The following is a 27874-nucleotide window of genomic DNA, read 5'->3' as shown; positions in this document are numbered from 1 at the left end:
TTAACAAGGGATGAAGCTGTATTTGGGACTCTTTTTCTTGAGGGTTCAGTACTCAAATGCAATACCGCACCCCTTTGGCAAAGGCACTTCCACTTTATGCCTCAGACTCCTTACCTTAACTTATGCAAATATCACTTAGAAGCCAAACTAGGAGGCAAGAGAAATGAAAGACACTAAGGGTTACATTTTGCCATTCAGTTGCACAAATGTAGCTCCCATTGCAGTTAAAAGTAGTGTCAGTGGTAGCCAGGTATGGACATCCAAGAACAGATAGGAGCTCTCATGACATCTGCATATTGCAGATAAAATAAATATATAGAGACCAAAAAAGAAGAAGAAAGGACCTGCTGATAAGCCGCTTTTATAGAAACTTCTTTTGAGCACCTGAGAATTGGTTTATTGCCTATCATTTGCCCTGAATGCATATTAATGCTGCCTATGATACTCTGCCCGATTAAGGAAACACTAATAACAATGGGGAAAATGTCAAGAGCATTTGTGTCCTCATAATGCATCTGGAACACTTCCCAGGCAGTACTGGACATTGTTTGCCTTGGATTTTAAAGTTGGAAGGATGACAAAATGGGAGGTGGTAATGATGATTAAAAGGATGGAACAGGCGAGGTGACAACTTCAGATACTTAAAAACCAACAACCACCCTGCGGGGAATCAAAAATCATGATGTTGGCAGCGAACTACATAAATAGGAACATCACCTCCAGTATGTGCATATCAGATATGGAGTAAACACAAGTGCAGGGTGCCCTGTAGTCCTCATTACCTGGGAGGGGAAAAAAATCACCAATGTAATTATTTCCATTTCTTTGATGAGATCTCCTTTTCCTTCCGTATTGGTATTATTTCTTTATACTATAACGGGGCTGGGAAGCCCCAGAGGCCCATTGTGCTAGGCACTGCACAAATAGTAAGAGACAGTCCCTGCCCTGAAGAACCCACCATGTAAACAGACAAATAAAAGGGTGGGAAAAGTAACTATTTTCATCCATATTGTAGAGATGGAAAACAGCCAGGATGAGAGGAAGCCTGATCCAACAGCTTGGTTACTAACCTGGGACTTGAGACCGGGGTTCAATTCCCTGCTCCAGCACCGACTTCCTCTGTGACCTTGGGCAAGTCACTTAGTGTCTCTGTGCCTCAGTTCCCCACTAGTAAAATAGTGCTGTCCTCGCGAGGATAAATACATTCAAGATTGTGAGATGCTCAGATGCAAGAGTAATGTGGGCCAAGTAAGTACCATCTGTGCCCCACGAACAACAATGTAGGTGAAATGGGACTACGCTCTGGAGTGAACTCACACATGAAAATGATAAAAGACAAAAACACTATGTGGTCTGTGAGGGAACACTTTTCACAGAGCAGTCCCTCTATATCTGACCTCTCATCCTCAAAGGAACCCTGCACAACACTTCTAAAAGAAGAGCCTGGGAGCTTAAATTCATAACTTTGCTAGACACTAAAAATGATGGACTGAATCAAGAGGCTGGATTTAGAGTTTATTACAACAGTCTATGACCCATTAACTGCCTCCCCCAGCTTCTTTTTCTCCTTTCCCCGCTATGACTGGAGAAGTGTTAATGGACCAGCTTACCTTGAATGGTTTCTTGAAACATGTGTTAATGACTTAGGCTAAACAATCTGTTCCACCTGGTATTTAGCGGTGACACTCTGAGTAGATCTCCCAGACCTGAAGAAGAGCTCTTTGTAAGCACGAAAGGTTGTGGGCTACTCTACCCCGGCCACACTGAAGTGCCGCCGCAGCACTTTAACATGGCTTGTGCAGTCATGGCAGAGCGCTGGGAGAGAGATCTTCCAGCGCTCTAAAAACACCACCTCCATGAGAGGTGTAGCTACCGGCGCGGGGCGCTGTCTACGCTGGTGCTTTACAGCGCTGAAATTTGCTGCCCTCAGGGGGGTGTTTTTTTATACCCCCCCCCGAGGGAGAAGTCGCAACGCTTTAAAATGCCAGTATAGACAAGCCCTAAGCCTCTCACCACCAGAAGTTGCTCCAATAAAAGATAATTACCTCACCCACCTTCCGTCTCTAATATCTTGGAACCAACATGGCTACAACAACACTGCATCCATAGATAGAGACGGGGGGCTTGCCTACACTGGCACTTTGCAGCGCAGCCACTTTCTCGCGTAGGGAGGTAAAAAACCAGTTCTCTCCCAGCGCTCTGCTGCGACTACACAAGCCACATTAAAGCACTGTCACAGCAGTGCTTTGACGTTGCCAGTGTGGACTAGCCCTAAGGATAACATTTTCAAAAGCCACTTAGACATCCAGGACTTAGCCTGAGAGATTTAGGAGCTTAACATTTTCAAAGCACCTAAGTGACTTGCACAGTGTCAGAGCTAGGAATTGAACCCTGATCTCTTGAATTCGAGTGTAGCATTGTAACCACAAGGTCATTGTCTCCCTATTTGGCCTTCAAGCTGGTCTTTCTTAGGCTTGCTCTTTTTTTTTTTTTTTTTTTTGGTTCTCTCAGGAGCATTTTACTTGTACATTCAGTTTAATGTTGGTCCCTTCCTTCTCAAAGTCTCATGCCCTTTCATCCTAACTCTCTTGGCATGGGCCTGCCTGTTGTCTGGCAGGTAATTCAAGGAGAGAACATCCAGCCTGAACTTTTGGAGGCCATTAGCTGGGCAATTAACCTACCTGTACTGAGTGATTTTTCAGCTTCTCACAACAGTGGGCAGTGGGGATTCCTCAGTTCCATGAGACTATTAAAAACAGCATGATTTAAACACAGACCTTGGTTGTTTAAAGCTTGCAGAGCTTCAGTTGCAGGTGAATTTTCTCAGAACTTAGATTCCTAGCTAATTCGGGAACTGTGATTTCAGACCACATCAGGCAGTGGAGAGATGTGGTCCAAGCCTAGAACTGGGATCTTCTGAATTCTAAGCCTGTCTTTTCTTAATTCTATGGCTTTAGCTAAATCACATAACTTCTCTATGCCTTAAATTTATGTACCTACTTGGTGGGTTTTGAGATCAGTTCGCTAGGCATTGAATTTATGCATACTAACAGGCATTTCTTCTTCTTCTTAGCTGACAATCTAAAGAGTGAAAGGAAATAGCATTGCCCTCCATTTCCAGATGTGAAACCAAGGCACAGAGAGACAAAGTGACTTGCCCAAGGTCACACAGGGATTTTATGGCAGAGCCAGGCACTAAATCCAAATATCCTGAGTCGTAGTCCAGTGGCTTCCCTGCAAGACCATTTTTTATTCCTCCCTTTGGGGGGGGACTCTGAAAAATACTGTTTCTTTCCCTGCCAGTTTTAAACATTTACATTTAACCATCACTGATACTCCTGCCCCAGTCTTTGCAATACTGGAGTACAAGCAAATAATACTTTCTTACTTTCCTTCCTTGCATCATTGTATTAGTTACCATGTCAGCATTGCTGCAAGACTAGAATTTGCTAGTTAAATTGCACTCCTTTATCTGGATTATTGGCAATAGCAGAGGGCAAAAAGGATCATTCATAAATTGTAGATTGCTTGCTTTCTTGTTTGCATACTTTCTTTCCCTTCTAATAGCTTATCTTACAGAATGCTGACAATTTTTCTTTCTTCTCCTTAAAATGTAAGTTGACTATAGACTAGTGCTTGTGAAATATACCAGATTGATAGCACTGGAGGTGGAGTTCCCTAGTCATCCAAAGAAGAGCAGATTCAACACAGGCCAAAGCATTGCTTGCTTCCTCAGACTGCTGTGCTAATGTGCATTAACTGGAGCTCAGCAACATTTTTCAGCCAAAACTTTTTCAGTGACACATGCAGGTTTGTCGACTTTGAAAAGTTTTGCGAATTCATGTCAGTTTTGCTGAATTGTTCATTTAAGAAAAAAATCGGTTTCGTACTGACATTTTCAAAACAAAACATTTGTTTTTCAGTTTGAAACAACTTTATGTTTCAATGTTTCTTTTAATTTTACTTCTTAAAATTAAAATAAGTTTTAAAGTACTTGAAATTAAAATGAAACACTTCATTTCAGGTTGAAAGAAATATTATATTCTGAAACAAATTATTTTTACTTTTTGATTTGCTGGAAAATTTCATTTTCAGCCTGACCCAAAATATTTTTTTTTTTGACCTTTGGAAACTGCCAACGAACTTAAAATTTAGTTTTTTGCTCAGCTCTGAACCCTTAACCCTGTTTGAAAAGCCCCACCTCTCAAGGTGAAAGGATAATTTATTCTAAGTCTGCATCCTTGTCCTCTCTGTTGAATCTTCCTGCCGTGGGCCAATTGATAGGATGGGTTTTATTAATCCACTGAAAACTGGAATAAGACCAGATGGCAATAGCTATTGATTTATTGGGATTAGAACCAACGACCTACAGCTGAAAAGGGTTATATGGTTCTCATGGGTGACTTTAATTTTCCTGATATCTGCTGGGAGAGCAATACAGCGGTGCATAGACAATCCAGGAAGTTTTTGGAAAGCGTAGGGGACAATTTCCTGGTGCAAGTGCTAGAGGAGCCAACTGGGGGGAGCTTTTCTTGACCTGCTGCTCACAAACCGGGAAGAATTAGTGGGGGAAGCAAAAGTGGATGGGAATCTGGGAGGCAGTGACCATGAGTTGGTTGAGTTCAGGATCCTGACACAGGGAAGAAAGGTAAGCAGCAGGATACAGACCCTGGACTTCAGGAAAGCAGACTTCGACTCCCTCAGGGAACGGATGGGTAGGATCCCCTGGGGGACTAACATGAAAGGGAAAGGAGTCCAGGAGAGCTGGCTGTATTTCAAGGAATCCCTGTTGAGGTTACAGGGACAAACCATCCCAATGAGTCAAAAGAATAGTAAATATGGCAGGCGACCAGCTTGGCTTAATGGTGAAATCCTAGCAGATCTTAAACATAAAAAAGAAGCTTACAAGAAGTGGAAGGTTGGACATATGACCAGGGAAGAGTATAAAAATATTGCTCGGGCATGTAGGAATGAAATCAGGAGGGCCAAATCGCACCTGGAGCTGCAGCTAGCAAGAGATGTCAAGAGTAACAAGAAGGGTTTCTTCAGGTATGTTGGCAACAAGAAGAAAGCCAAGGAAAGTGTGGGCCCCTTACTGAATGAAGGAGGCAACCTAATGACAGAGGATGTGGAAAAAGCGAATGTACTCAATGTTTTTTTTGCCTCTGTCTTCACTAACAAGGTCAGCTCCAGACTGCTGTGCTGGGCATCACAGCATGGGGAGTAGATGGCCAGCCCTCAGTGGAGAAAGAGGTGGTTAGGGACTATTTAGAAAAGCTGGACGTGCACAAGTCCATGGGGCCGGACGCATTGCGTCTGAGAGTGCTAAAGGAATTGGCGGCTGTGATTGCAGAGCCACTGGCCATTATCTTTGAAAACTCGTGGCGAACGGGGGAAGTCCCAGATGACTGGAAAAAAGCTAATGTAGTGCCAATCTTTAAAAAAGGGAAGAAGGAGGATCCTGGGAACTACAGGCCAGTCAGCCTCACCTCAGTCCCCGGAAAAATCATGGAGCAGGTCCTCAAGGAATCTATCCTGAAGCACTTACATGAGAGGAAAGTGATCAGGAACAGTCAGCATGGATTCACCAAGGGAAGGTCATGCCTGACTAATCTAATCGCCTTCTATGATGAGATTACTGGTTCTGTGGATGAAGGGAAAGCAGTGGATGTATTGTTTCTTGACTTTAGCAAAGCTTTTGACACGGTCTCCCACAGTATTCTTGTCAGCAAGTTAAAGAAGTATGGGCTGGATGAATGCACTATAAGGTGGGTAGAAAGTTGGCTAGATTGTCGGGCTCAACGGGTAGTGATCAATGGCTCCATGTCTAGTTGGCAGCCGGTGTCAAGTGGAGTGCCCCAGGGGTCGGTCCTGGGGCCGGTTTTGTTCAATATCTTCATAAATGATCTGGAGGATGGTGTGTATTGCACTCTCAGCAAATTTGCGGATGATACTAAACTAAGAGGAATGGTAGATATGCTGAAGGGCAGGGATAGGATACAGAGGGACCTAGACAAATTGGAGGATTGGGGCCAAAAGAAATTTGATGAGGTTCAATAAGGTTAAGTGCAGGGTCCTGCACTTAGGACGGAAGAACCCAATGCACCGCTACAGACTAGGGACCGAATGGCTAGGCAGCAGTTCTGCGGAAAAGGACCTAGGGGTGACAGTGGACGAGAAGCTGGATATGAGTCAGCAGTGTGCCCTTGTTGCCAAGAAGGCCAATGGCATTTTGGGATGTATAAGTAGGGGCATAGCCAGCAGATCGAGGGACGTGATCGTTCCCCTCTATTCGATATTGGTGAGGCCTCATCTGGAGTACTGTGTCCAGTTTTGGGCCCCAGACTACAAGAAGGATGTGGATAAATTGGAGAGAGTCCAGCGAAGGGCAACAAAAATGATTAGGGGTCTAGAACACATGACTTATGAGGAGAGGCTGAGGGAGCTGGGATTGTTTAGTCTGCAGAAGAGAAGAATGAGGGGGGATTTGATAGCTGCTTTCAACTACCTGAAAGGGGGTTCCAAAGAGGATGGCTCTAGACTGTTCTCAATGGTAGCAGATGACAGAACAAGGAGTAATGGTCTCAAGTTGCAGTGGGGGAGATTTAGGTTGGATATTAGGAAAAACTTTTTCACCAGGAGGGTGGTGAAACACTGGAATGCATTACCTAGGGAGGTGGTAGAATCTCCTTCCTTAGATTTAATTGGGGATTGGTCCTGCTTTGAGCAGGGGGTTGGACTAGATGACCTCCTGAGGTCCCTTCCAACCCTGATATTCTATGATTCTATGATTCTATATCCCAGTCCCAGTACCCTAGTACCAAACATCCAGAGAGGCATGTTTACAAGCACCAGTGATAAGAATGGAAATCCCCATCAATCCCATGGAGCAACTATGAGAAGAAGAGATCAAACACACTCTACTTCCCTTCCTTCCATCCTCCCAGCAAGAAGCTGCTGGGCCAAGGATCAGAGCAGACCCTTCTTCACAGCAATTCAGGAAGTAGAGGTGTGACTGCCTTGTGAATCTCTGCAGTTCAGTTGTTCTCTAGAGGCCTGATTCAAAGCCCACTGAAGTCAATGGGAATATTTCCATTTATCTCAGTGGGCTTTGGATCAGCTCCTGTCTCTCTGAGTCTAAGTATCATCTGTCCTATAGTAATATAATATATTCATTTGTTTGGGCCATTCCAAGGCTGTATGAAAGGTGATTTCAAACGTAAGGGACATGACTGCTGGTATTCTGTTGTTATCAGATAGTTATTTCTAATGTACGTGTCACCTCAAATTTTATTTATATATGAGATATAAATTAATAAATACCTCCCATACTCTAGCTTCATAAGTAAGTCAACGGCCCCAGAAAATATGGCTGGCTGTAGCTGCAACCTAGTATCCAATCAGCTGCCGGGTCTCCTAAAGCTAAACCTAGCTCAGTCAAGCCTTGTGGGGAACGCTTCTTGGGCCTGAGAAATTGCAGTCAGATGAAGGCTATGTATAAAAGACAAAAATCCACCTGGCACTTTATTTAATTGGGCTTACAGGAAATAATGGGAAGCAGTTATCAATCTTCATAAAGGGAAATGCACAATAGCCACAGTGCATCAAAGGACATTCTGCCTCATTCTGTTAGCATTCAGAAACCAGCCTCCTCAAAATGCAGTGCCTTTTTACTCATTCAGGCCACAGGAAGGAGAATCTAACAATGGGTACCACTGAGCAGCAGCAGCTGGAATGTACTCAGGCTGGCGACGTAGGCACCCACAAGTAACTGGTGAGAAGACTTAATGTGGACGATCGGCATCCAGGTTAGCCTCACCCAGGTGTGAGCAGCCGCACTGCAAAACCCTTCCTGGGTTACTGTGTCCTCACTGGGGTAGCTGTCACCCATGTGAGGGTCGCTAGGACATCTGGGAGAACATCCCCTGGTTCTTTGTGCTGTAATAAGTTGAGCCGCTCTGATTGTTTCCCAATGAATTGTGGATGAACTTGTCTGTCCTTCTGAGTACATAGGGAGAATTGTAGGAAGGCAGTGGAGGATTATTAGCACTTGAGTGGTTTACTCTGCATCCTCACTGCAAAGTGACTGGCTTATGCCCATGTGAAAACCCCACTCAGACTTTAGCCTAGAGCTCAAGCTGGGCCAGCTAGCATCTGGTTGAAAGCACCAAACTTGGGTCAGAGGCTTGTGTGTGTGAATGGGAGAGGGGGTTAGGGACAACATCCAAGTACAAGCCCAGATGAATTCTACAGTGAAGACATACCCTCACTGCCCTTTAGGTTTTTTTATTCTTTAGTTCAGGAGTACAGGCTCCTGCTTTTAGGTCAAGAGGTTCCAGGTTCAATCCCTGCAGGCAACTCATCTAGCCGGATTGTCACATTGGGATCGGTCTCTTCGTAACTTGTCCATTGCCCCCACTTCACCCCAGCACAACCTCATCCCCACCTACCTGATGCATTGTGAGCTGCAGCGTTAAACTTTGCACAAATGTTTCCCAAATTGCATTGTGTTGAGAGGGACTCCAAGGGGACCTTAGAGCCTAACTAATCAAAATTAGGGCCAAACCAGCAAGAATAAGAAAGCACGCTACATACAAGAGGAGATACTTGCAATGCCAAGTGGCAGCAGGGAAGGGAAGAGAAGGATGCTTTGCATTGCTTTTCTGCTCACTGTTTCCTGCAGCAAGAGGGAAGCTCTCGCAGAAAAAGCTGGCAGTTTTTGAGGTCACCTCTGTGTAAGTGCAGAACACAGAGATGGGGTTAAAGTGGAATCCACTCTCCCATCTGCAGTGGGGATCTCTCGCATGCAGGATGGGGCTCTCCCTTGCATATTCTGCACTCGTCCTGCCTCCGGACATTTCACGGATGTCAACTGAAATTGGACTTGCTAGACGAGTGCAGAAGAGGCAATGGAAGCAGTGCAGGCTGGCCAGGAGTCCCTTGGCCACTCAGCACATTGATAAGCCTGGAGTCCCAAGTCTGCTCTGCCAACAGTGCTAAGCAAAGTTCCAGAGAATGCATTGTATGCAGAGTGTCAACTCAAATTCAGCCTAGGGTAGGTAGTGACTAAATTAAAGTCATTACAGTCTGCGGGGCTGTCTCTCGACCCATCCACATCCCAACAGACAGGATTTCCCCACCACAAAGACCTCCATTAAAAACAGTCCCTCGCTGACCTGGCACTTTAACTGTCAGCCTCAGCAGAGAAGACAATGGGCTTTGGGAAGGCAGCTACAGTCTCACCCCCTTTCTTCAGGTCAGTGTGGCTTTCTGGCTGCCTATACTTGGGGCCTGTTTTGCAGATAAATAGAGGATTTCAGCAGCCCACACTGACAGCCTTGCACTTAAAGGAACTAAGTTTCCTTAAACAATGCTTAAGAAGTAATCGCTTTAGCTAGTGGACCTTAAGGAGCCAACAGGAGATTGAAATAGTGTAATATGAACTAAAAGCTGCAATATAATGCACTCACATAGTGCTGGTGCATAAAAACAGATAAAGTAAAAAGATGCATCTTGCCTGTATGACACATCCCATCCTCCATATAGTATGGGAATGAATAAACAAGTTCATATCTGCTAGACTATCCAATGCGTGATGTTATCTCATAGATATGACCTTCTATGATAGATTGTCATTGTTGTCAATCACTTCTGGCATCCCTATTACGTTTGGAAGGGATGTTTGCTCTGCATATGTTGTTTTATAATCCTCTGAGGTGGAATATCATAGTCTGGCAGTGTTTTTTGCTCTGACGTTTTCCTAAGCAGGATTTATTGCTTCCAAGACAGGTGTGACTTGAATCTGTTATGTCTTCCCCAGTCAAACTTTAAACCAGCCGCCAGCTTTGCCGAAACTATTATTTCTACTAGACTCTTTTCTGTTAAGTGATATTGGAAGGGCCTGAAGTAGTGTGGAACAGAAGGTACAAAAGGTCTACAGGGTGAGACATATGGATCAGATCTACCCTAGCAGTTTGCCAAAGCAATTTTTCTAACGAGTTGAAAATGTGCATCCAGCTCATGGAAGTAGACTAGAGGTTAGGCTAATATTTTCTTTCATATGAAGGTATGTATGTAAAACAAAAGGTTTTACTCCCAGATCCCTGACCTTTAAATTCCAAACTTTGCTTAAGTCCTGAGCCTCTAACCACCTTGTGAAGAGTTTAATGGATTGTAGTTGCCTATAAGCTCTTCGGGGCAAGAATTGTTTGGGTTTTTTTACTCTGTCAGCATAGTGCCCAGCACAATGGTGTCCTGATTCTGTTTGTCAGAAGCTGGGAATTGGTGACAGGGGATGGATCACTTGATGATTACCTGTTCTGTTCATTCCCTCTGAAGCACCTGGCATTGACCACTGTTGGAAGATAGGATACTGGGCTGGATGGACCATTGGTCCCAGTATGGCCTATAATTATGTTCTTGACTGGGGCCCTGTATGTGCTACTATAATAGAAATAAACAGGAACAGTAATAGGGACTGTCTTTTAGTTCTGGATTTTTGTACCGTGTCTAGCTCAGGTGGGGTCCCAGACAATGGCTAGAGCTCCTAGCCACTATGGTGATAAAAATAATACATAGTAATAATGGTTTTAGTAACCTTATGGAGTACATGGCTCAGATGTAATTGGAGTCTCACTGTTTACTCACTCATAGACTCATAGATATTAAGGTCAGAAGGGACTATTATGATCATCTAGTCTGACCTCCTGCACCATGCAGGCCACAGAATCTCATCCACCCACTCCAGCAATAAACCTCTCACCTATGTCTGAGCTATTGAAGTCTTCAAATCATGGTTTAAAGACTTGAAGGTGCAGAGAATCCTCCAGCCCAGTGACCCATGCCCCATGCTACAGAGGAAGGCGAAAAACCCCCAGGACCTCTTCCAATCTTCCTGACCCCAAATATGGCGATCAGCTGAACCCTGAGCATGTGGGCAAAATTCACCAGCCAGATACCCAGGAAAGAATTCTCAGTAGTAACTCATATCCCACTCCATCTAACATCACAGGCCATGGGGCCTATTTACCATGAATAGTTAAAGATCAGTTAATTGCCAAAATCATGTTATCCCATCATACCATCTCCTCCATAAACTTATCAAGTTTAATCTTGAAGCCAAATAGGTCTTCCCACTGCTTCCCTTGGAAGGCTATTACAGAACTTCATTCCTCTGATGGTTAGAAACCTTCATCTAATTTCAAGTTTAAACTTCCCGATGGCCAGTTTATATCCATTTGTTCTCGTATCCACATTGGTACTGAGCTTAAATAATTCCTCTCCCTCTCCGATATTTATCCCTCTGATATATTTATAGAGAGCAATCATATCTCACCTCATCCTTCTTTTGGTTAGGCTAAACAAGCCAAGCTCCTTGAGTCTCCTTTCATAAGGCAGGTTTTCTGTTCCTCGGATCATCCTAGTAGCCCTTCTCTGTACCTGTTCCAGTTTGAATTCATCCTTCTTAAACATGGGAGACCAGAACTGTGCACAGTGTTCCAGGTGAGGTCTCACCAGTGCCTTGTGTAAGGCTACTTTTGTAAGTAAGGACTGTCTGCATGAGTAAAGCTTGTGCAGGTTCAGGAAATGCAAAGATTCAAGGGTGAAATTCATTCCCCTGCCCAGGGTCAGCAGAAAGCTTATGTGCAACTTGAGGGCTTGAGTGATGCATCGAGCTTGTGTTGGCCCTCTGAATGGAGGTGAATTTCACTCCTAAGTCAGAAAAGGAAACAGGCCTGGCATTATTTCCAGGCTAAGACTTCTGTGAACAAAATAATGTGGATATAGCACAACAGCAACAGGAGAGAAGCAAAAAAGGGTTCACGTTTTACTCGTGTGTTTGGCAGCTGCAGGACTTAGGAAACAATTTGAAGTAAAAATACCAGCTTCTCTACCAGGCCCTTCTCTATCACCTTCCATCAGTAGATCTCAGAACCGTGTTATGAACATGAATGGATGCGGATGGTGCGGCGGATACCTGTGCTTCTCTCGCCTCTGGACGAGGCCATTGGTACGCTCTTCATGTTCAAATACAAAGCAACGGCAATAGTGCATGCTGATCGATTCGTGGCCATCAACTAGCCCCTCCCATTATTCTCAGGGGAGGTAAGCGGGTGGGTGGGGAGTGAATCATCCAAAGGAGGAATTATCCATTGTCGTCAATGGGATCTGCTGTCTGGGGAGCACTCTTGGAAATCTGGCCTTTTCATTTCAGTGCCTAAATGGGAGCTGATCTCTTTTGATACTCTTTTCCCAAGTGTATAGTAGCCTTCCAACATGGTGCTGCTCCATCTCATGTTAAATAATGAGCCAGGTCTTCACTCTTCAGCAGGTGCAAATCAGCACAGCTCCTTTGACTTCTCCAGAGCACACTGATTTATATCAACTGAGGATCCAACCTATAATGTTTTGAAAAATATTTGACTATTTCAATTTGCTTCACCGGGAGTGCGTCTTAAGTCAGATGCCAGTATGTTATCAATATATCATGTAAAGTACGATCTCCTAAAAAGGGGAGAAAAAGCCCTTAAGTTTTAGTGACAGAAAAAGTCCATCTATCCTGCCATACTTTTAGCTGATCAGCATCCCACCTACTGCTTTTTCATGACTGATACAGCTGTTGCAGAACTGGTCACAGAGCTATTTCATCAACTGACCTTTTGCAAAAATAATTCTGTCTTTTTTTTTTTTTTTTACAAAGATATGTTCTAAGATTTTGTTCAGCAGTTAAATGCTTGCTACCATCTACTCTTCAGTCTTCGAGCAGATAGTTTGAGGAACAAACTCTGATGACCTCTTTGTGGGAGTGGGTCATATTTATATCCGTGGGACTGAAAGTGTGGGTAGAATTGGACCTCGAGTCCACAAATGTACAGTGCCTGGGTACCAAAAATATCCCCTGCCCCCACTAAAGTGTTTAAAAAAAACCCCACAGATGCAGATGCAGAACCACTGATTCCCTGATACTGAGTATTTTGAAAATGTATTTTTAAACTGCGGTGGGGGAGGGAGAATAGGCGGATTTAACTTGGAAAATGACTTATAAAGGAAAGTCATAGAGTTTTGGTCCCTTTGATGTATCCTAATGTATGTATTAGATGCCTTGATCCTGCAGCGATAGTGCTTTAGAAAGGCTGACAGAAAGATTAGCTAGATAATTTATAAATACCCTTTGTTTTGTCCTGACTCACAATTGGTTAAAAAGAATCACATGGTATAAAATATTGGGTTCTTGCTGTAAAGCTGAGCTCAGTGCATGTATAGCTTTAGTCTACAATAAGCAAACAGGTATTTCCAGTGACACCTCATGTGACTGCAGTCTCACTGATAGCTCCCATGTGCGTGGCCTCTCGATCCCACATCACTGGTTTTGGGACAATGGCCACCTGCTACACTGTGGATCTGGGAGACTGTGTAGACCAACTCTGACGGAGAGGTACTCAATGCTCTGCCTCCATTTCACCTGACGTGTACTCACCTGCTGTGGTGCACACTAGGTTTGTCCATCCTGCTCCCAGATTCATAGCTCCCTAGGCCAGAAGGGAACCGCTGCGCAGCCCAGACTCCACTGTGGCAGTGGAATGGCTGGCTCTGTTGTTTTCAGGAATTCCTGTTGAGAATGTCAGGGGTGAGAAAGTGGTGGTGAGACCATGTGTCCGCCCCAGTGACGATTACCCTTGCTGGGGTTGGAGGCAGCGATGTCAAAATGTGACCCTGCTGAGGACTATTCTCCGGCTGAATGCTTTACCACCTTTCCCTAATAAAGACACTATTGGAGTGGGTGAGGGGTCCAAGGCAGCTTTAAATATTGAACTGGACCCAAAAAAAGAGGGGGAAATTTCATAAAGAAAGTTTTCATTTTTTTCCTCTTTTTTTCCCCATCAACATTTTGATTTTTAAGCACTATTTTGAGTATGAATGTTGGCCTGCTCTGTAGCGAATCAAAAACACAGGGAAACATTTTTTTTACAACAAGTACCACATATTTTTCCCCACGAAAAGCAGAATTCTGACAATTTTTCATCGGAATTTCAAAACCTCAACATTTTGACCAGCTGTTTAAAAGGGAGAGAGAGAGAGAGAGAGAGAGAGAGAGAGAGAGAGAGAGAGAACAGGCTGCACATGGAAGGTCTCTGAGGGCAATGGCAGTCATCAAAATAATTCCCTTGAGCGTAGTTTTGGACAATATTGCCACAGTCTTAGGAACTGCATATCCCCAGCTTGGGCAATATTTGACTACTATTGCCCTTGGTGTCGCTCCATATTTTGCATACAATTGTATTTATATATCTATACATAAGTGTTGTAACACAGGCATCTCTGTTTCTATGAAGACAAAATGATTACGTATTTGGAAGTAACCTTGAAAAATAAGCTTGCATTTTTGACATGAATCTTGTCATCTCATTTTCATAAGAAGAAATATTCTAACCCACTTTCAAGCCAGCAGTTCAGATACTAATGCTCCCTGTTAGGCCCCTTCTGAAACAGAGCACAAAAGAATATCTCATCTGTTTGACACATACACACACACACAAAAAGGATAAAACGCAAAGTCAAGCAAGTTTCATCAATGACCATGTTGTACTTAGTGGCATCATTAGTATGTGTTATAGGAGCCAGGTTTGCAAACCATTCCCCTAACAGTGCACCTGCTAACCGCTGCTTCTTTTCTTGAGCTGGGAGAGAGGAAATTGATTGTGGTCTTTCTCTGCTAGTCCAATTTATTTGGGGAATGATATCCTGGATAATAAATTATGATCAAAGTCCTCTTTTTAAAAGCCAGTTGCGTGCTGGAGTATATACTCTGAAGTGCACCAACAAGTACTATATAGGGAATACATACTATTTGCTACCCACAAATGGTGACACTTGGCAATGTACACAGTTCTTTTCATCCAAAGATCCCAAAGCACTTCATAACTTTTAAAAGAGCTGAAGTATCATTTTCCCCTTGAAATGCTACAGTTAAAATTGGGTTCTATCTCCTGTTTCTTGGCTAGCTGCTTGGAAATTAATCAGATTCATTCTTTACAGATGGCCATTTTCCATGCTTCATCCTCAGTCTGAGTGTAAAGTTTTCTAAAAAGTTTGAATGGAATCAGTTCTTCAGTTAGGTGAGACTGGAAAAGCTGTCACTTTCCCCACATGGTCCACATGGAAAAATTGGGGGGTTTGCATAACTCAGTCTTTCCACACAACAGTCATGTCTGAAGCCTAGAAAGCTCAAACCTAGCTGGCTTAAATTGTCGTCCTCGATGAAGGAAAACAATCGGGGTTTGAAGAGAAATCAGTACTTCTGTGAGTGTTTAAATCTGGATTTTTTGCATATGCATGTTAGGGTTGAGCTTTTCAAAGCCATGGTGGGGTTTAGTCACATAGTTAATGGGAGTTGGGTGGCTAACCCTCATACTCAACTTTGCAAATCCCCAGCTAGAACCTCTTTCATCTGGCTTTTTATAGGACTAAAGCTAAAACAATTTGAATCACTGGCCATGCACAGAATTGCTTTAGCCGTAGTTTACCCTGAACTGCCTAAGGCCTAAGATCCAAAGTCTCCCTTTAAGTTCTGAGCACCTTTATCTGTTTTAGGCTTGATTCACCTCTACAGATTCATGGGGGTGCTTTTTCCACCTGTTGTAATCTCCCCTTTGGGCATCCCCCCTTGAGGGAAAACAGCTTTAATTTGTGGCCAGATGCATACAGATCTCTCGGACTTAGCATGAATGAGCTCCAAGGTCCCTAGGCTAAATTCTAAAATAAGACGAAATGGCATATCCAGCCACAACTTTATCCTATTGCAGCGGTTCTCAAACTTCATTGCACCATGACACCCCTCTGACAATAAAAATTACTACATGACCCCACGAGTGGGGACTGAAGCCTGAGCCTGCCCGGGCCCTGCCACCCCGGGTAGGGGGGCCAAAGTCAAAGCCTGAGCCCCACTGCCTAGGGCAAGGAGGGGGACCAAAGCTGAAACCCAAGCGCTTCAGCCTCAAGCGGCACCTGTAACTTGAGCCCCACCACTCAGGGCTGAAGCCCTGAGTGGTGGGGCTTAGGCTTCAGCCCCTGGGCCCCAGCAAGTCTAATGCCAACCCTGGCGACTCCATTAAAACAGGGTTGCGACCCACTTTGGGGTCTTGACCCACAGTTTGAGAACAGCTGTCCTATTGTGAAGTTAGTCCCACCTGCCACTCTTCACCCACTCTAATTCCAACCCCAGAGTGGCTACAGTACGTGAAAGGAGCTCTTGTAATTTATCCAGGGTAGACAGAGCTGTCTACAAAGTTCATCCGACATTTTATTCCTTTTGACACCAACTCATTTGATTAGCTTCAACCAAGAGAGCGTAGTCAGAATGGGTGTCTTTGTACATTGCTCATTGTTATTTCTTGGCAGGATTGTCATCTGAGGGTCACAGTGGTCATTTAACTACAGCTGTAGCAGTACTGTATGGTAGCCAGCCTCAACTCAGCCCTTCCCTTGAGACTTGTGAGAGAGAGAGAGACATTCTGGATTTGTTGAATGCTTATCCATACAAAACATTACTGTCTGTGTCGCCAAGAGAATCTAAATTCAGCTGGCTTATAACACAAGGATGCATTTTGTCACTAAGGAACTAGCCGTCTCTTCATCACTCTATGTCTCAATTTGTTTCTTGCCTACGTCGTATAGTACGTGTTACTATTTTTAATATGGCTCACGCCACTCTTACAGATCCACACCTTGCTCCCTGGAAAGAGACGTGTACCAGCATGGAGGAGTGTGAGGGAAGTCTTGTAATTCATGAGGCGAGGGCTGAGCTTCAGGAAGAGAACAGATTATAAGGGAAGGTGGGAAAGATGGGGCATGACCCATGATGTGGTCTATGCTAAAGGGAGTGTCATATAGAAGGATATGGGAAAACTACTGTTACACTACAGGGGACTCCTGGAATGCTGCAAAACAGGTCAGATTTTGGGCTATGGACCTGACACAGAGTAGAGGAGATTGGAGGGGTGGGGCCGGGGAGAATAATGCATTGCTGCTGTGAAGATGGCAAGGAGAAGAATGAGCAATGCAAACCAGGTTCTGCCAGACCCTACAGCAAACTGTTTTCTCTCCGTCTGTATCTTTCTGGCTTTGATTTTCTTGCCCAGGTGAAACAGGCAGAAACTTTTCTTTTAAAAATCTGGGATGAGTCATGACAGAACTTCCACTGGGGGTAGCAGTGCAGGAACTCAGCTCCTGGCCGCTTCCTATCCATTTTGAGCACTACATCAATATAAACGTTGGATTTTCTTAGCTGCTAACACTAACAGCCAGAGTAAAGGCCTTGGAAGAGAGCAGAATTATATCCAGCCACCATCCCAGCTATTCGTAGAAAAGTGGCAGTGATGAGTTAAGTTGAAGACATGTCAACACAGTGACATCAGTTTGCTGTTGCTTTTATTCTTTGTCACCTGCTTTTTTTTCTCATTTTGTTCTTCTTTGGTGCAGCGACGCAGTTGCTCCTCTTTCCGAGTTAGTTGAAATACCTCCTGGTTACGAGGATTCCATATGGGTCATGACACAATGGTGGCTGAGAAGAGAAGGAAATCAAAACAGGGGAGTATTTGCTAGTGGTAGGAGGACGCGGGAGTCAAATCATCCAGATGCCGTTCCCAGCTCTGTCTTTGACTTCGCGATGTAGAAAAGCATTATTATTTCCCTAGTAGCAAGGGGGCTCAGCAAGAAGGATGGCATGGGGGGAGGAAAGGTAAGAGTAGAATGTTGTGTAACATTCTAACACTGCATCAAAGGAAGAAAGAAGACTTCTTCAAAAAGAGCATGAAGAACCTGGCAACTAAGAAAACGAGGGTGGGAGGGTTTCTACCATCTGGAATGGAGACATTAGACAGGAAATGTCATGGAGTAGAGGAGCCAGTGTTGCCTCATTTCAACCAATATTTGGGCTTGTGGTCTCCATCATCCTTAAGTATTCTTGGTTTCCAGAAACCTTTCATCCCTGGAGGATAGGATAGTAAGAGTATTGAGGCTACAAACAAGAATGGGAAATGTCTTTAAAATACTATAGCAGGTATACTGTGTGCCACTGTCCTATAACGGATGGAATCAGAACTACTCATCTGTGTGCCAAAGGTCCTATACTGCGAACAGCTGAGATTCTCCTTCAGCTGAAGTGGAAGGGAACAACATTTTCAGAGCAGGAGGATCTGAATTCCATCCATTGCCATGGTGATGGATGTGGTGGAAATGTCTAGATAGATGACGCTTCATGGTGGCAGTTGGGATCTGTCTGAGTATGCAACAAAGTGGCGACCATATAGTTCTTGGGGGGGGGGGAGTAGACATATTTTTGCAGTACAATATCATTATTACTATTTGTTTTGTGGCAGCACCCAGAGGGCCCAAAAACTGAGATCAGGGCCCCATTGAGTTAGACACTATGCAAACACGTATTAAGGGACAATTCCTTTCTCACAGAGCTTACAATCAAAGTAATGCACAGTCATTGAGTGGAGTAATAGAAATGCTTGAGTCTGGTTAGTCTGAGGAGAAACTCTGTTTGCATCCCAGATTTATCCCACCCTCTCTCACAAAAACTCTCACGGTCTGCCGCATATTTAAAGGGGAAGCTCTTCCTAGTGAAGAAGAGGAAACTCAGCAGTGCTGTAGCTCACGAAAGCTTATGCTCAAATAAATTTTTTAGTCTCTAAGGTGCCACAAGTCCTCCTTTTCTTTTTGTGGATACAGACTAACACGGCTGCTACTCTGAAACCTGTCAGCAGTCTGTATCAGTGCAAAGATTAACAAAATCTGGCCCTAAAAATAATTGTCCTGTCATTAGCTTCTGAGCTAAACAGATTATAGGCTGCTGACAGACCTCACCTGATAAGGAAAGAATTAATATTTTTCCGGATCTTATGGCTTGTCTGGCACACATTGGATGTGGGAGTTGGGTTGCTTTGAAACGGAGGCTTTGTAAAATAAATGTATGTGCAACCATTTTATTCCCCCATTGAGTCTAGATTCATTTACAAGAACACAAAGCAAGCCTTCTGAATCAATACTGAATTTATGCCTCAGGGTTGTGTTAAGTAAAGCTGAGTGAATAATTTGTATGGAATAATTTTTCAGTAAATTTCACCTCTTTTTACATTTGCAAATGGTGTATGAGCAGGTTGCATTCATTAATCAATATTATTTGCAAAGCAATTTCTTTGTATATTGCTTGGTCTGCAGCCCAGTCACAAGGAGTTTGTTGCAAGTATTTGATATAAAAACTCCAGCTGTTTTGATTGGCCATGTGCAGGGCTTGCTTTTCTTTTACCAGTTATTTGCACTAGTGCAAAGTGGATGCTACTAACTCAGGACAGGAGCACAGTCAGGATGCAGAACAGTGGAAAATTGGGTCCATGGTATCTTTCTGACGGCACAAGGATGAGTGTTAGAATCAGGTTTCCACTGAGAATGCTTGTGAGTTACAGATTCAAAATTCATTATCAGCAAATATTCACCATCATTGCATAAAATTAGCCTTTTCTGCAAAAGTTCTGGCCAGGCAACTTGTTGGCTAGAATGGTTGCAAAGAGCAAAGACGAGGAATTGAGGGCTGCTTGTTCTTGACTCTGTACAAACAAAATCCATGGATGAAATTCTGATCCCAATGAAATTAATGGCAAAATGTCCTAAGACTTCACTGTGACAAGGACTTTCACTCGTGCCTCTTATAAAGACTTTATAGCTACTATTTATTAGGTTATTTATGGTTACATTTTCCTTTCCCCATTTTATTTAAATTAGTGTCTTTTAATAAATAGAGTTTAGTTTTCCTTTAATTTATAGTCCATGTTACAGTTGCTAATAACATCTAAGTCTCTTTCCTATTCCTAGGTTTTTTTTCTGACAACCAATCCTAGGTACTTACATGGCCCCCATTACCTTAGTCCGAGTGCCTCACAGCTATGTAATGTTTTTATGCTCACAACATCCCTGTGAGACAGGGAAGTACTAGTATTCCCATTGTACAGATGGCGAAGTGAAGCACAAAGAGATTAAGTGACTTGCCCAAGGTCACACAAGAAGTATGTCGGACTGAACCCTGGTCTTCTAAGGCCCAAGCTACCACCCTAGCCACTGGACCATCCTTCTCTGTATCTGACTTCCTTTTGTATCACTATGAAGACAGCAGCTTGGCTCATTGCTGAACTCTGTGACCTCCTCATTCCTAAAAGACATTTTGCTTTGATATATTATATAATGAGCACCTATGAACCGCTGGTGGCAAGGAAAGGAGGGGTCTAGAGGCTTGTGTGAAGCTTGTGCCTTTTTCTTTGGGCTCTAGAGAATGTTGAATTCAATGCTTTAATTGGAATTAGAGTTTGGTTTTGACACTGTATGAGAACTGATCAGGCTGGTGTGCTTTGTGCAAGCTCCAAAGAGCTAAAGAATGAGCCTAACTCAAGTAACTAGAACTAGAGCCTAGTGAATAAATAGCAAATAGCAAATGACATACCCCATGAATTTAGCCTCTTTCAACTGCCCCCATTTTTACTTCTCGTTTGAAAATTTTCAACACATTTTGTGTGCCTTTTAAAACCTCTGTATCAATGGTAACTGGCTCTCAGTGAGTATTTTGGAATTTGCTGGTTAGGTGGCATTTGGTGTTGGTTGGTTAGCTAAGTCACACAGTGGTGTTTCTATTCCTTGATTGGATGAGCTAAAATGTGGCAAGAGGCTTGAGGAATCATGGGAGAAGGTTTAAATTAACAATTGCTGGGAGCAAGAAGCCCGTTGGCTTTCATCTGGCTGGCCAATGGGCAGCAGGGAGCATCCAGGGGAAAGGAGGATCCTACCTCGGTTTACACTCCCCTTCTACTCTAAAGCTGTCCAGCCTGGATCAGATCAGGTGTCCCACCCAGTAAGCCAGGTGAGTGGCATTAGTGTTGAGTGGTTAGTTAAGCCACACAGTGCTATTTTGGTTCCTGGTTGGATGAGTGCACCATCATTTCCTACACAAATAAATGTATCTGTAAATTTAAAATTGGGTTTCCAGAAATGTTCATGATGGTAAAATTTGATTGCATGAATGTTTGGGAAAGCTAACTCACAATGTGCGATAAGCAAAGTCAGGTGAACTCTACAAACTCTTCCCTCTTCACCTGCAGAATCACTAAACTCTATGAAGCATATTGTTTGACTCATCGTAAAAGAAATTTCAAATGGGGTGAGATCCCCTATCCATATGTCCCAGACTCCCTCCTATCTAAGGGCTGTATTGTATTCTCTTACATGTGCATCAGGCTGGGTCTTCTGCATCCTGAACTCTTCTGTGAAGAAGTGGGGTCTGTTATGCTTCCATAGCACTGTCATCCCCAGGCCCTGCAGAGAGCTCTCTGTGGTCTCGTCGACACAGCGAGCAGCAGTGAATCTCAAGGCCCGGGTCGAGAGACTCAGGCTTGCACGATGGTGCTAAAAGAGCTGTGTAGGCTTTGTGGCTTCGGCTGGAGTACGGGCTCGGGACTTCCCCACCCCCCAAGTCTTCAGCACCCAAGCTCCAGCCCAAGCTGCAACATCTACACAGCTATTTTTAGCACCATAGCGTGAGTCCATTGACCTGGGCTCTAAGACTCGTGGCTGCAGGTTGCTGCTCACTGAGTAGACATACCCTGTGGGGTCCAGGGCCCATGCTGGGAGAGGAAGGGGAGCTGGAATAGATTGGAGCTCCCACCACTCCCAGGTTTATGATATTTGGTGTTTTACCTTAAGCTTGGGTTGGAGTGACTGGGACTTTTTCAGTGAAATATGTTTTCACCAGAAAATGCCAGTTTATTGAAATGGATACATTTTGCGGAAACATATAGGTTTCAGTGAAATTTGTGTTGAGCTTTCTCAGGCCCAGGATGACATTTCTGGTGAGAGAGAGAACATGGCACTCTAGCATAGCCAATAGCCTGGTGGATAGGGCACTTGCCGAGATTGTTAAAGACACACATTCTGCTCTGCCTGATTCTCCCACCTCCTAGGTAAGTGCCCTCACCCCCAGGGTATAGGTCAGACTCTCAATCTCTCCTGTTGGAGCTGTTCCACTTTGTACGATGTGTTAGACCTAGGTTCCAGTTCTTGCTCTTTGGCAGGCAGAGCAGGGCCTTCAACCAGCATCTCCCACATCCCAGGTAGGTACCCTAAATACCTGCCTATTGTGGGGTTGATCTCTCATATTTTTTCACATGGAAAATTATAGGGTCTCAGTTTCATTCCACATTGGAATGCAAAATGGAATGCATGTTTCCTAGACAGGACTCTCTTGTGGTTATGTGATTACCTGAGGATCTCTGCTTTCATTATACAAAAAAAGCAAGTTTGTAGCCCTCCTGGTAGTGCAGAAAAACCTGAAAACATGACCCACTTATTACCTGTAGAGGGCTTTATTCTCTAGTGCCATCAGTCAAGTTCTTTTCACCCAGCTCAATTCAGTTAAAAATTAAAGAAAAGATCGGGTAGTGTTGTGTCACTTACGTGCAACTACTGAGAAAAATTATATTTATTCATGGAGGGAGAAGAAATCTCTACAATGCTTAATTGGTGTTTGAGAGAGAAATGAGAAAGTTTCTTCCTAGATGAGGAAGGAGTTATTAGGGAAAACTGGAGTGTATTTGTTATCATTGCTGTTTATCAGCAATGCAGATTTTCACTGAAGAAGAGAAAACAGTAACTGTGCAGCAGATAACGGAACTATAAAATCCCGCTTGCTTCCATCCCTCCTGCTCTGTATTCCAAAAGCACTTTCCAAATGAGTCTAGGAAATGAAAGCTCAGGAGAAGTGATTTTATTCTCTCCAAATGCGGCATGGTACTTTGGTATGAAAACTCTCTATAACTGCGGAGATAAGAGTGACACAGCAGGGAGCGATAAGACATTGTCCCTGCTTATCGCCTCCGAAACGTATGACTCCTCGATGGAACCCATTTAAAACAGAAGTGGCCAAAATTCAGGCTGCACCATGTGTTGATAACCAATTCCAGAAAGCTGTTTATATAATTGTGCAAGACTTGGGGTCCGGAGATGCTGAGTGGAGAAACGTGAAGAGATCCCTTCCAATCAAGATGTGTAAGTGACTAGCACGCCAATTGTTAGGGGGCTTATTCCTTCACCCGCTTACTTCCCTGGTCCTTCTCGCATGAACAGAGAGCAACAATACCCAAAGTCCAAAGGTGCAAACAATTCAATGTTTACTGGGGTGAATTTCCAGCAAGCATGATTCCAGTTTCCTACCTCAGTGTTTTCCTTCCCAGCTCTGACACCACGGAGCCTTACCTATGTCCCTGTTCCCATTTCCCCCCCTTAGCAAAACATGATTCCAATTTCCCCACCCCCATTCCCTGTTCTCATTGCCCCCCTTACTTCCTGATTGACTGCAGACTGTATAGTAAAACTTGAGTTCTGCTTAGCTATACCAATCATTTTCCTGAAATTTAACTAACCAATCCTAACATGATTTAACCAATTATATCCCACCACCTTAATTAGTTTACACTCAGCAAAATTAATTATACAGCAGACAGAAACAATCACAGAACCAGACAGAGATTATACAGACAAACAATAGGGAAATGGGGACTACAATAATAGAACACAGAAATGAGGATTTCACATCCCAGCTATTGATAAGTGAGTTCTTGCCAGACAGGATGCTATCAAACTAAGTTTCCTTTTACATTTTCTAGGCACTTCCCTGTCTCTGGAGGGGATAGGAATACAATCCTGTCCTGATAGTGCCTAACAGCCCAATAGCACCTTATTTCAATGTGACTAGGTTGGAATGTGAGGATGTGACCATTCGCTTCCCTGCTTATGGCTGCCTCTGCTGTTTAGCCAGCGATCTTAGCCTAAGAACAGGGCCTCAGACTGTCGCAGTAAGAGAAGGCCCTTACACCAGCAGACAGTGATTCTGATTCTTTCTTTTATACCTCTATAACTAGCTAAGTGATAAGAATACACCTAAATTCTTAGAGTGTAGGCCTTTACAGCCAGGCCTGAATATCTATATCCTACACCAATATATTTATCTGGCTCCTGTCACCACAGAATTTAAGCACCTCACAATCTTTTAATACACTTATCCTCACACTGCCCCGGTGAGGGAGCACAGGGCTGTTACTCCCATTATCCTCATGGGGAACTGAGGCACAGAGATGCCAAACGACTCACCCAAGATTACACAGGAAGTCTGTGGTAGAGCAGGCAATTGAGCCCAGCTCTCTTGGGTCCCAGGTCAGCACCCTAACCCCCGGGCCAGGCTTCTACACAAATCTTCCCCATGGCAGGAGCTGGCTAGCATTTCAGGCCATGCCCCTAGTGATTTCCCCCAACTTCCAGATACTTGCATAAACACTGGTACCATCCAACCTTTCTTTACCCACAGGCACTTCTCCCTGAGGCAAGGACAGTGGTTTCTTCTGTTTATACAGCACCTAGCACAGGAGTGCTACCAATATAAGAACACTCCATTTACCCTTCCAGTACCCCTGTGAGGTAAATGAAGTACTACCTTCATTTTACTGTTGTGGAAATGAGGCACAGAGAGATTAAGTGACTTACCCAGGTTCACACAGGACTGGGGCACAGCCATGGCTAGAGCCTAGATCTCCTGAATCCCAGTGCACAGTCTTCATCACAAGACCCATTGTTCCTGTAAAGGTGCACAACAGAGAAAAACAAAGGCTTGAATGCCTGAGAACTCGACCCATCTGTGGAGGCAGCAGCCATGTTGTTCTCAGAGTTACTGCAGCCTGTCAGAGAGGACAGAACACACTGTGCTCTCACATGAAGTTTTACTTTTATCTTTTCTTCTTGTTGTTTTTCGACTGCTCCAAAGCCAATCCACTCTGCTTCAACTCCTCCAAACTGCTCTCTGCTCCAGCGCCAATCCACTCTGCTTCAACTCCTCCAAACTGCTCTCTGCTCCAGCGCCAATCCACTCTGCTTCTACTCCTCCAGACTGCTCTCTGCTCCAGCGCCAATCCACTCTGCTTCTACTCCTCCAGAGTGCTCTCAGCTCCAGCGCCAATCCACTCTGATTCAACTCCTCCAAACTGCTCTCTGCTCCAGCGCCAATCCACTCTGCTTCAACTCCTCCAAACTGCTCTCTGCTCCAACGCCAATCACTCTGCTTCAACTCCTCCAAACTGCTCTCTGCTCCAATGCCAATCCACTCTGATTCAACTCCTCCAGACTGCTCTCTGCTCCAACGCCAATCCACTCTGCTTCAACTCCTCCAGACTGCTCTCTGCTCCAACACCAATCCACTCTGCTTCAACTCCTCCTCTTGTCTGATTGACTGGCTTCAGGTGCTTTAATTAATTTATAGCAAACTTTCTTCCCTCTACAGGGAATAAGGCTCCCTTCTAACACTCTCCTGCTGCCCTCTGGCCATGCTGTATCACAAAATTTAGAACGCTTTCTTTCTTGAGAGAGTTTACAGTAAGATCAAGCACAGATAACAAGAGACAACGGACACACGGTTGGAGGGCTAAATGGGTCAGTGCTAACACTTTTGGTTTTAATATTATTGCCTACTTGTTGCATTATTGTTTCGAAGGCTTTGAGGGGGGAAGAGAGTTAAAAGGTGGGATTTGAATGGAAAGAGGGAGGCTGATTGGTGTACAGGGCAGTTAGAAGGATTTATTAGTGTGATTTCCTAATTTGCAAAAAGGAATGACAGTCCCTTTCTTCGCAAAGGGCTTGTGATCTACTAAGGTTCAGTCGCCACCTTTCTCATTTCTTTTTAAGGAAATGCTTTTTACCGTCTTTGAATTAATGAGTAATGCTAAGTTCCACACCAGAAATTCACCTCAGAAGCCATCAAGAGACTTTGCTTTAGGGTAACAGACAGTACGTGCAGTTATAGAAAGCTGGGAAAGTAAGATTTTATTTTTTAAATTAAGTTTCAAATCTGTATTCTTTCCTGCAGATTGTTAAAAGGGCACCAGCTCTAGGACATTGTTATAGATCTTGCAAAAGGCTGGCAGCTGGGCATGCTAAATCTATAGGGGCGGATGAATTTGGAAAAATGTATAGTTAGCTTCAGCTCTTGACCACAAAATCTTTCCAGCTGGACCTGGACAGCTTCCCCTCCTCTGCTAAAGCAGAAGGAAAGATCTCAGTGCTTTCTCTCCTGGGATAACAATTTCTCCCAACAGCTCCCCCTCCTCCTTTTGAGAGCTCCCTTTCCTGTTTCAGTCCATTGTAACCACTGCCCATCAAACAACGCTGAAGACAATTTCATCATTGGCACAAGGTTGTTTTTAAAGAGCTGCTGTTACCTGTTCAAGAGTTTTCTCACCCATATGTTAAAAATAAGAATAAAAAAAACTTTAAATTAAACATCTATTTTAAATCTCTTCCATTTGTTCCTGTGATTTAAGTGCCTGGGCCTGAAAGTTTGTTAAAATATCTTGTCCTTTTCAATCCTTTAATGCCTTATAATTCAGAAACACGGTGCTATACATGCACCATATAATGTTCCCCGTCATCACTTTTTCTCTTCCAAATGGTGTCAGTCTCCAATACTCGTGATATTGGGAGAGGAATGACTCTGTTTTTCTAGAATACATTTCCTTTGCTCTCATTTTTATCTTCCTTTGAGGCATTGCTGAAACTAAGGAATTTTTTTCCTGTCTGGTTTTGTCTTATAGCATAGAAAAAATTCTTTAGCTTCATTTGTTACCTTGGTGCTACACTTCTCTCATTGTTAATAATCAGGCCATAGTTAATTAGGCTGTAGAATGTATGCTGAATGTATCATTAAGATATCCCTAATGAAAATCCATGGTTGATGCCTGTTTTACAGTGATAAAAGCCACCATGATTATAGATGTGAAAGTCCTTGAATATTTCATATCACCCTTATAAAACATGGTGGCTTAAATCCTTTTTAGCTGTCCCGTTGAAAGAGACCTCAGATTCCTTTGTACTCTCCTCTGAGTTGAATGCTTATGCTTATGAAGGCCTGAAGTTCAAGTCCTTTTAGATTCCAAACCAGTGACTGTTTGTTGTACAAAATAATTTCCCTTTTTGATTTTCAGGTCATTAAAGAGCTCCTAATGGAGCCATAATGTCCTCTTACTGGTCTTCCTATCTTTCCTGACCCATGCTCCCCTCACCCATGTCAAGGTTCCATTTGGACCTGTAGACCCTCTGGGTGAGCCATCCCTATTTTTAAATGCAGTTGGGTTCAGGAAGAATGAGCAGTGAGGTTATTTTCTGCTATTTCAACAGCAAGCTTGGGAGGTTTTGATTCCTTTCTGTTTGTGAAGCTCTAAGAAATGTGGAGTGGCCTGTGGTGCTGAGATCTCTTGAAGCATTTGTGTCAAAGATGTATCATTTTTCCCTTGTACTCCACCTGTAAAGTTCCCAACGCATTGACAACAAATCATTTCTTGTTGCTGTTAACATATGTACAGAGCTGTGAAAGGATCATCACCAGTAAGACACTATGTGTCGGTATTCCCTTATTCCTTGCAAGAGCTAACATTTTTGAGGGTCTGTGAAGAGATCAAAAAGAGCCTCTGTTAGAAGAGGAACCAAGGGTCTCAGAGATGTTTGAAGCCTATTGATGTCTTGGGAATAGATTTTTAACCTAAAAATAATTTAGGCTAACATGCTCTAATAAATTGGTTAGTCTCTAAGGTGCCACAAGTCCTCCTTTTCTTTTTGCGAATACAGACTAACACGGCTGTTACTCTGAAACTTCCCATTCAGAAGTTGCCTTGCACCAAATTTTCCAAACCCAACTTCTTTGAGTGCATGCAGCAAGGTGTTTTAGCATTATTGCATTCACACACAGGAGGATTTGGGGCATGTAAGTGAAAATGAACAAATGATAATGATT

The 27874-nt window shown here is 43.6% G+C and overlaps 1 protein-coding gene across 2 annotated transcripts in view; it reads left to right on the top strand.

The window, feature by feature from the left end:
• The window catches only part of KAZN (kazrin, periplakin interacting protein), a 713277-nt gene that overhangs the window by 127381 nt on the left and 558022 nt on the right, over positions 1–27874 (top strand). The window lies entirely within an intron of this gene.

Source organism: Lepidochelys olivacea, assembly GCF_965140295.1.
Source record: "Lepidochelys olivacea isolate rLepOli2 genome assembly, chromosome: 18".
In the NCBI taxonomy this organism is placed as follows: domain Eukaryota; kingdom Metazoa; phylum Chordata; order Testudines; family Cheloniidae; genus Lepidochelys; species Lepidochelys olivacea.
Note: the sequence above shows the minus strand (reverse complement) of the source record. Positions and strands in the feature narration are given on the sequence as shown.